The 8086-nt window shown below is 41.9% G+C and overlaps 1 long non-coding RNA gene across 2 annotated transcripts in view; it reads right to left on the reverse strand.

Annotated features, from left to right (window-relative positions):
* The window catches only part of LOC103280304 (uncharacterized), a 29981-nt gene extending 22343 nt beyond the window's left edge, over positions 1-7638 (reverse strand). Inside the window, exons 1-2 of one of the 2 annotated variants that reach the window (XR_010000914.1) lie at positions 6179-7638; positions 1192-1297 (exon numbers count right to left, since the gene is read on the reverse strand). This is a non-coding gene — a long non-coding RNA (uncharacterized LOC103280304). The remainder of the gene's footprint in view (positions 1-1191; positions 1298-6178) is intronic. The other variant, XR_010000913.1, reaches the window with a different exon arrangement.
* Between the last annotated feature and the right edge of the window lie 448 nt (positions 7639-8086).

Consider the following 8086-nt stretch of genomic DNA (forward strand, 5'->3'; position numbering starts at 1 on the left):
AACTGCTAGGTTGGCAGAAACTGGGGCCAACAGCAGGAGCTCACCCCGCTTCCCATATTCAAACTGCCAACCTTTCAGTCAGCAAGTTCAGCAGCTCAGCAGTTTAACCCGCTGCGCTATTGAGGGCTCTGATTTGTGCTTTGGTAAAGGATCCTAGATTTGTTACGCATAGAACTGTGAACGAAAGCTGCCACCATAAACACACTTACTAGACAGTAAAAACCATTAAATGCAAGAGAAGAAGGAATACTTCTTTGACAAGCGGGAAAGCGTCCAGAGGAGGGCGACTAAAATGATTAAGGGTCTGGAGAACAAGCCCTATGAGGAGCGGCTTAAAGAGCTGGGCATGTTTAGCCTGCAGAAGAGAAGGCTGAGAGGAGACATGATAGCCATGTATAAATATGTGAGGGGAAGTCATAGGGAGGAGCTTGTTTTCTGCTGCCCTGGAGACTAGGACATGGAACAATGGCTTCAAACTACAGGAAAGGAGATTCCGCCTGAACATCAGGAAGAACTTCCTCACTGTGAGAGCTGTTCGGCAGTGGAACTCTCTCCCCCGGACTGTGGTGGAGGCTCCTTCTTTGGAGGCTTTTAAGCAGAGGCTGGATGGCCATCTATCGGGGGTGCTTTGAATGCAATGTCCTGCTTCTTAGCAGGGGGTTGGACTAGATGGCCCATGAGGTCTCTTCCAACTCTACTATTCTATGATTCTATGATTCTACTAGAATTGTTCATCCTAGACAAATGGAGTTGGGAGGAAACTTTGCCATCATGAATGATCTTCCCATGGATGAAAAACACTTGTGGTCCAGCAGAAGTTTTCATCAGTAGTAAGATCATTCATCTACTTTCTCTGGAAAACTAGGAAATCATGTGCCAGGAGAAGCATATGTTTTAGAGAGAGAAAAGGAGAGACTGCCTAGCCACAATTCACAGCATTAATGAATAGCTGTGCCAACAGGCAAACCAAATTCTGCGGCCGACAAAACAAAACATTCTCTCCGTCTGAATAAAAGCACTGCATTTCCTGGCTAATATTTGCCCAAGCTTGTTCTTGCCTGCAGTAACAAAGTCACTAAAATGGTTTTCTTGGAGCTATTCTTCGCCGCCCTCCTGGTAACATTTTCATTGTCAGCCCTGAGTTACTGTTTAATCCATAATCGCTTGATAAATGGAGTTCAATTGGAATACCTGTGTTAATTAAACCAATGATGGCAGAGACAGCTTTCATTTCTCACTAATAATTTCCCAAGGCTTTTCTTTCTTTCCTTCTTTTTTAAAAATATTATTATTGGATCTGGAAAAAAGAAAAAGAGAGAGAGAGAGAATGGAAGGAGTTCACATATCATCTCTTTTTTAAAAATCCGTAATGTTTAATAATAGCTGCATGCGATAAAGCTTTCAATTGTTCGATATTCTTGGTTCACACATGAACTCTTGACACTGATTCCTTGCTTTTGCAAGTCAGAAGGACTTTTTCACATCTTGAAATATGTCGCCTTTGAAAAGGCAGAGGGACAACCATAGGTGTTTAGTCCTTGCATTGCCCTTGATGTAAAGATGGGTGAGTGAGTTTATTTTGGACTTACTTTTGATTAGAATGTCCCAATGGTTGCAAACCTCTGTATGTTTGGGATGGAAGGACATGAGATTTTTTATATTATTATTATTGACACAACAACATTGTATGACACAGCAAACAAGATAGATATGCTGGATTTTGTATCACAAAATCACAAGTCGAACACTTCCCAAGCATCTAGGACTGTGTTATAATTTTTATTATTATTATTATTATTATTATAATTATTATTATTATTATATGACACAGCAAACAAGATAGATATGCTGGATTTCATATCACAAAATCGCAAGTCGAACACTTCCCAAGTGTCTAGGACTGTGTGATGTATTTTCGGATGATGCGCGCAGATCCCAGCAGGGTGGCCTTTTGCAGTTGGCAGATCGTGATTTTGTCTATGCCTAATGTTTCCAAATGCTGGCTGAGATCTTTTGGCACAGCACCCAATGTGCCAATCACCACCGGGACCACCTTCACTGGTTTCTGCCAGAGTCTTTGAAGTTCAATCATGATGTCCTGATAGCGGCTGAGTTTTTCCTGTTGTTTTTCATCAATGCGATTGTCACCTGGGATGGCAACATCAATGATCCAAACCTTTTTCTTTTCCACAACTGTGATGTCTGGTGTGTTGTGTTCCAGAACTTTGTCAGTCTGGATTCAGAAGTCCCACAGTATCTTTGCGTGCACATTTTCCAGTACTTTTGCAGGTTTGTGATCCCACCAGTTCTTTTCTGCTGGCAGGTGGTACTTGAGGCATAAGTTCTAATGAATCATTTGGGCCACATAGTTGTGCCTCTGTTTGTAGTCTGTCTGTGCGATTTTCTTACAGCAGCTGAGGATATGATCAATGGTTTCATCGGTTTCCTTGCATAGTCTGCATTTTGGGTCATCAGCTGATTTTTCAATCTTGGCCTTAATTGCATTTGTTCTGATGGCTTGCTCCTGGGCTGCAAGGATCAGGCCTTCTGTCTCCTTCTTCAGTGTCCCATTTGTGAGCCATAGCCAGGTATTCTCCTTATCAGCTTTTCCTTCAATTTTATTATTATTATTATTATTATTATTATTATTATTATTATTATTATTACTATTATTATTACTATTATTATTATTTGTTAATCACCTCTCCTTATGGTGGGTAACAATGTCTTCATGTGGAAAGTAAGTTACAAGTGTTCTAAAGATAGCTAGATAGATAGAGATGGAGGAGAAGACAATATAGTAGGCACGGGCAAACTAAGGCCCGGGTAACACCCACTGGATGCTTACCTCAGGCACTCCTCATTTTCCCTGTCCTCTTGGCATAAGGACACAGTGGCCTGCTGCATTCTCATGCAGAAATGACAGAGTGCTCTCAGTGCTCTAGAGTGCTCTCAGCCACCACATGTCTCACCCTCCTCCGCATAAGGACAGGTTGAGTGGCCCCATCCTTATGCCAAGAAGATGGCACGATTAAGGCACCCAGCGGCTGAGAATCCTCCAGAGTGTCCTCAGTCTGTCTTGTCCTCCTCCTGACATACTGCCAAGAGGATAGCCCGAAGATCAGAGAAAAGGATAGGGGTAGTCGCCACATCACTAATTTTCCTCTCGACATAAGGTAGAGCAAGCAGGCCCATCCTTATGCCAGTAGGACAACCCAAGGATGACCTGAGTCCTGCCCCACTCCCTTCTGATCCCACCCTCTCACAGGCCCTCTCCCTCCTGGTCCAGCCCTCTCGGTCAGGCCCACAATATGGCCCCAAGGCACAAAAGTTGGCCCACACCTACAATATAGGCATTACTTCCCATCCCTTCATTCTACTGCTTCATTGTGCCATGGATTCTTTCACAATGCACAACCATGACAATATGATTCCATTGCTATACTGACATCCTACAGAATCCTGGGAATTGAAGTTTGGGGAAGACTACTTAGAATTTTCAGCCAGAAAGCTGTAGTGCCTCAACAAACTCCAGCATTCCTTAGAACGCAAGTATGATGGTTGAAGCGGGATCATCTAAATCCATAATAAAAACGAAAACCCATATGTGGCACGGGTGTCCGCTCACACAGACAGCCTCCAGCCTCCACAAACAGGCTATAGCTTCCACTTCTGAAAAGCCAAGAAGTCACCCTTTTGCACTGACATTGCGGTTACAGCGAGCTCCATGAACATGCATCCCAATCCATGCCAATGTCCTTCCCAAACACTACGGCCCACCATCCAAGGAATGCATTCGTTTGGGGACCATTTCATCCTAGATTTTGCTTTTTCTTCCACCACAGGCAGGCATCCCAGGGTTCTCCATTGCTGTGGAATTTGCATGGCCCCACCCACTGCCCTTCCCTTTCCAATCTCTCTGCATAACAAACAGAGCAGAACTGAGCTGCAACTACACTTACTGGAGGAGTTTGGGGATTGACTCCACAATGGTGTAAGTTGTAGTTCACCCTGCATCAAGTCAGAGCACTGTCACTCCTACTAGGGAATATAGAGGAGTTGTAGTTCACCTACACCCAAACAATGATGGCTCTCAGCCAAACTTGCCATGCAGACCCGATATGCCCAGATTTGGCTACTGGTGGGTTTGGAGGGGAACTGGCCTGGAAGTTGGACAAGTTTGGGAAAAAGGGAGTTATAGTTCACTTGCAGCCAGGTAAACACTGACCCCCACCGACAATGCACTAGAACTGCAGGTATTACTGGGAAGGGGCCTTGATTTTGGGAGTTGTAGTTTACCTCCATCCAAAGACCACTGAACCCAGCCAATGACGGATCTAGACCAAACTTGGCACACAGATTGAATATTGCCTGCTGTGGATACTGATAGATATTTCGGGGCAATTGCCCCAGGAATCTGGAAGTTGCAGTAGTTCACCCCCATCCAGAGAGTACTGCTGCACACCTGGTACACACGTCCAAAATGGCCAACGTATAATACTGGCAGGATTTCGGGAGGATTCAGCCACGATTCTGGCAATTGTAGTTCACCCACTCCAAACAGAATACATAACATTAAAAGACAAATAATACCATTCTCAAATGACCCGGGCATCGCCGGGTCCCCAAGCTAGTAGTGCTATAAAAGAGCTGTGTGGAAGTGCCTCATGACCTTTTGTCGATTTTTTCCCAACTCGTGCCAAAATTCTTCCAAGATTGCCTTTACACTTTAGAATGAATGCAGTTTGACACTGCTTTAATTACCGTGGCTCGATGTTATGGAGTTGTGGGAACTGTCATTTTACAAGGTCATCAATGCCAAAGAGTGCTGGTGGCTCACCAAAACACCACTTCCATAATTCCATACCACTGAATCATGGCAGTCAAAGTGATACCAAACTGCATTCATTCTTGCACCCCAAGATTCATTCCTTCATCCCTCCCCATATTTGGCAGCCTATAAATCATCCCTACCCACTTGCTGTGAGCAAAATGTCAGGAGTCTGCAGCTCTTCTTCACCTTGACCTGTCTCATAAGGGTGTCGTAAGGCGAAAAACGGGAAGAACAAAGGCTATGTACAATACCTTGAACTCATTGGTGAGATATAAACCCAGCTTGTATTATTTCATGGTCGATATGATTGATTTAAAATTATTCAGTGGGTCTATATTCTACTGGTAGTCCTAACCAAAGAAGACTTGTGGAATCAATTGTGGAATGATTAGTCAATAGCTATACAAATTCGGTTGAATTAAAGGATTCCTACTCTATGATTCAAATAATTGCAATTTAAAGATGGATAGAGATGATAGATAGATAGATAGATAGATAGATAGATAGATAGATAGAGATAGAGATAGAGATAGATAGATAGATAGATAGATAGATAGATAGATAGATAGATAGATAGATAGATAGATAGATAGATAGATAGAGACAGATAGCTGTAGATATAGATATGATAGATACAAGATACAAGAGATTTTCCTGCTTCTTGCAGGGGGTTGGACTGGATGGCCCGTGAGGTCTCTTCCAACTCTACAATTCTATGATTCTATGATTCTAAGACAGATAGATAGATGATAGATAGATAGATAGATAGATAGATAGATAGATAGATAGATAGATAAAAGGTAAAGGTAAAGGTTTCCCCTGACGTTAAGTCCAGTCATGTCTGACTCTGGGGGATGGTGCTCATCTCCATTTCTAAGATGAAGAGCTGGCATTGTCCGTAGACACCTCCAAGGTCATGCGGCCAGCATGACTGCATGGAACGCTTTTACCTTCCTGCCAGAGCGGTACCTATTGATCTACTCACATTGGCATGTTTTCGAACTGCTAGGTTGGCAGAAGCTGGAGCTAGCAGCGGGCGCTCACTATGCTCCCCAGATTTGAACCTGGGACCTTTCGGTCTGCAAGTTCAGCAGCTCCGTGCTTTAACACACTTCACCACCGGGGCTCCTTAGATAGATAGATAGATAGATAGATAGATAGATAGATAGATAGATAGATAGATAGGAGGGAGGAAAGCGAGATGACAATGGCAGGTAGATATGATAATGAGACATATACGACAATGATATAGGTGGATAGCAAATAACAGAGAATAAAAGAGAGGAAGATCTTTGTTCTAGCACCCTTCATTATCTAATATTTGCAAGTAAATAAAACACCCACCAACATCAACACCATATCATGGCGTTCCTCGAGTCCCTTGATCTCTTGCTCATTTCGACATAATAACACAAGAGCTCGAAAGTACCTTCATTTAGACGATTCCCAAACAGGAGGTGGGACGCTTTTAAACACACTGTGTGCAATTTGCAATGGTCATGTTTAAAAATGCAGCTCCATTATCGTCTCTTTTCCCCCCTCTCTCTCCCCCTCTCCATTTGGAATGAATGAGGCTAATTAATTTCAGGCCATACTTGATGAGGTCAGCACCATACGAGGGGCTGCGTGCTAGACATTGCTAATCTCTTTCAGCTGAGAGTGATGAATTAAAGATGAAGCATGCCTCCACAAGCCTAATTTAGAATGTATATTTTGGTTAAAAAAATAAAATAAAATAACTACAGCACATAATGTTATGCCCTCCGTGACAAAGAAAGCCTATTCTTGCAGGCGCCTGCGTAGTGTTAATTTCCGAAGACATCGTTCCTTCGCTTTGGAAGCCATGTTATGAAAGAGGGAAATAGATCAGGAAAGTGCAACCTGTTTGGGGAGGTTTTGATGCTCATCTAGAAACATGGACCTACAAATGCTTTTGACTAACATGAATTACTTCTTTATAGAAAGTAGTAGCAGTAGGCAACTCCCTTATCATTGAACCGGCTCTGGGTTTTAGCCTGAATATGAAAGTGCTAAGATAGTAAACCTAGCCTTGAAATAGCTTCAGAAACTGGTGTGCATCTATACTGCAGAATTAATGCAGTTTGACACCACTTTAACTTCAGTGGCTAAATGCTATGGAATCCTAGGAGTTGTAGTTCAGTGAGGTCCAGTTGTAGTGTCATGAACCAGTTGTAGTGCCAAATAATGTCAAAACAAGGAGAAACCTATTCATGAATTCCTGATGCCAAAATAGGAAGTTCTTACACTTGGGTAGAGAAAGCTGAAGACCTGGTAATGCTAAAATATCAACATTCTGCAAAGAAAGATATGGACTCTTTTTTTTAGTTTTTGCATTTCTTAATATGCTTTTCAGACTTTACATTAGAATCTGAAGACTATTTTATCCCAGACGTCCTCATGGAAAGAAGCCCACATTGCATAATCTACATGTTGAATAAATCTTTCAAAAACTTTGTTCAATTCTGAAAATGTTTCTGCATCTTACAATATCCAGGATTCCATAGCATTGAAACATGGCAACAAAAGTGGTGTTGAAACAGCATTCATTCAACAGTGTAGATGCATCCTTGGATATCTTCCTTAAAGTTCAGAGTAAAATCTAAAGCTGAGTCACCACTTTGCTGGGACAAATGGAAGTATGTCAGGAACTATCGGTAAACATATGGCTTCTTGGTTATCTTTCAATTCTGTGTCCCATAAAAGATCCTGATGTTGGAAAGATTTCATTTCATTTCAATCTATTGATTTGTTAAAAAAAATTAAAAGACAGATCATTTAACATCTTAATAAATTCTTTAACCATTGATTGTTTCAATGGAAAGCATTGCATCCCCAAGTGAGTTCACCTTCGTCATGCCTGGTTTCTCAAAGGTTTCTCCCCCTATAGTCAACATTCTGCAGAGAAAGATATGGACTTTCTTTTGGAGTTTTTGCATTTCTTAAAATGCTTTTCAGACTTTGAATTCTCATTGGTAGAATCTGAAGACTCCCTATTTTATTCCAGACGTCATCATGGAAAGAAGCCCGCTTTGCATAATTTACATGCTGAATGAATCTTTCAAAAACTTCGTTCAATTCTAAAAGTATTTCTACCTTTTACTAATAGACAATGACTCGTTCAATGTCCAGCAATGCCTGACAAAGGATTCTTTTGGGTAGGAAAAGAGATATAAAACCACAGATTATTCTTATCACGGAGACATTTGAGCATATAAATCTGGCTATTTGAGC

The sequence above is a fragment of the Anolis carolinensis genome, unplaced genomic scaffold (assembly GCF_035594765.1).
Source record: "Anolis carolinensis isolate JA03-04 unplaced genomic scaffold, rAnoCar3.1.pri scaffold_11, whole genome shotgun sequence".
Taxonomy (NCBI): Eukaryota; Metazoa; Chordata; class Lepidosauria; order Squamata; family Dactyloidae; genus Anolis; species Anolis carolinensis.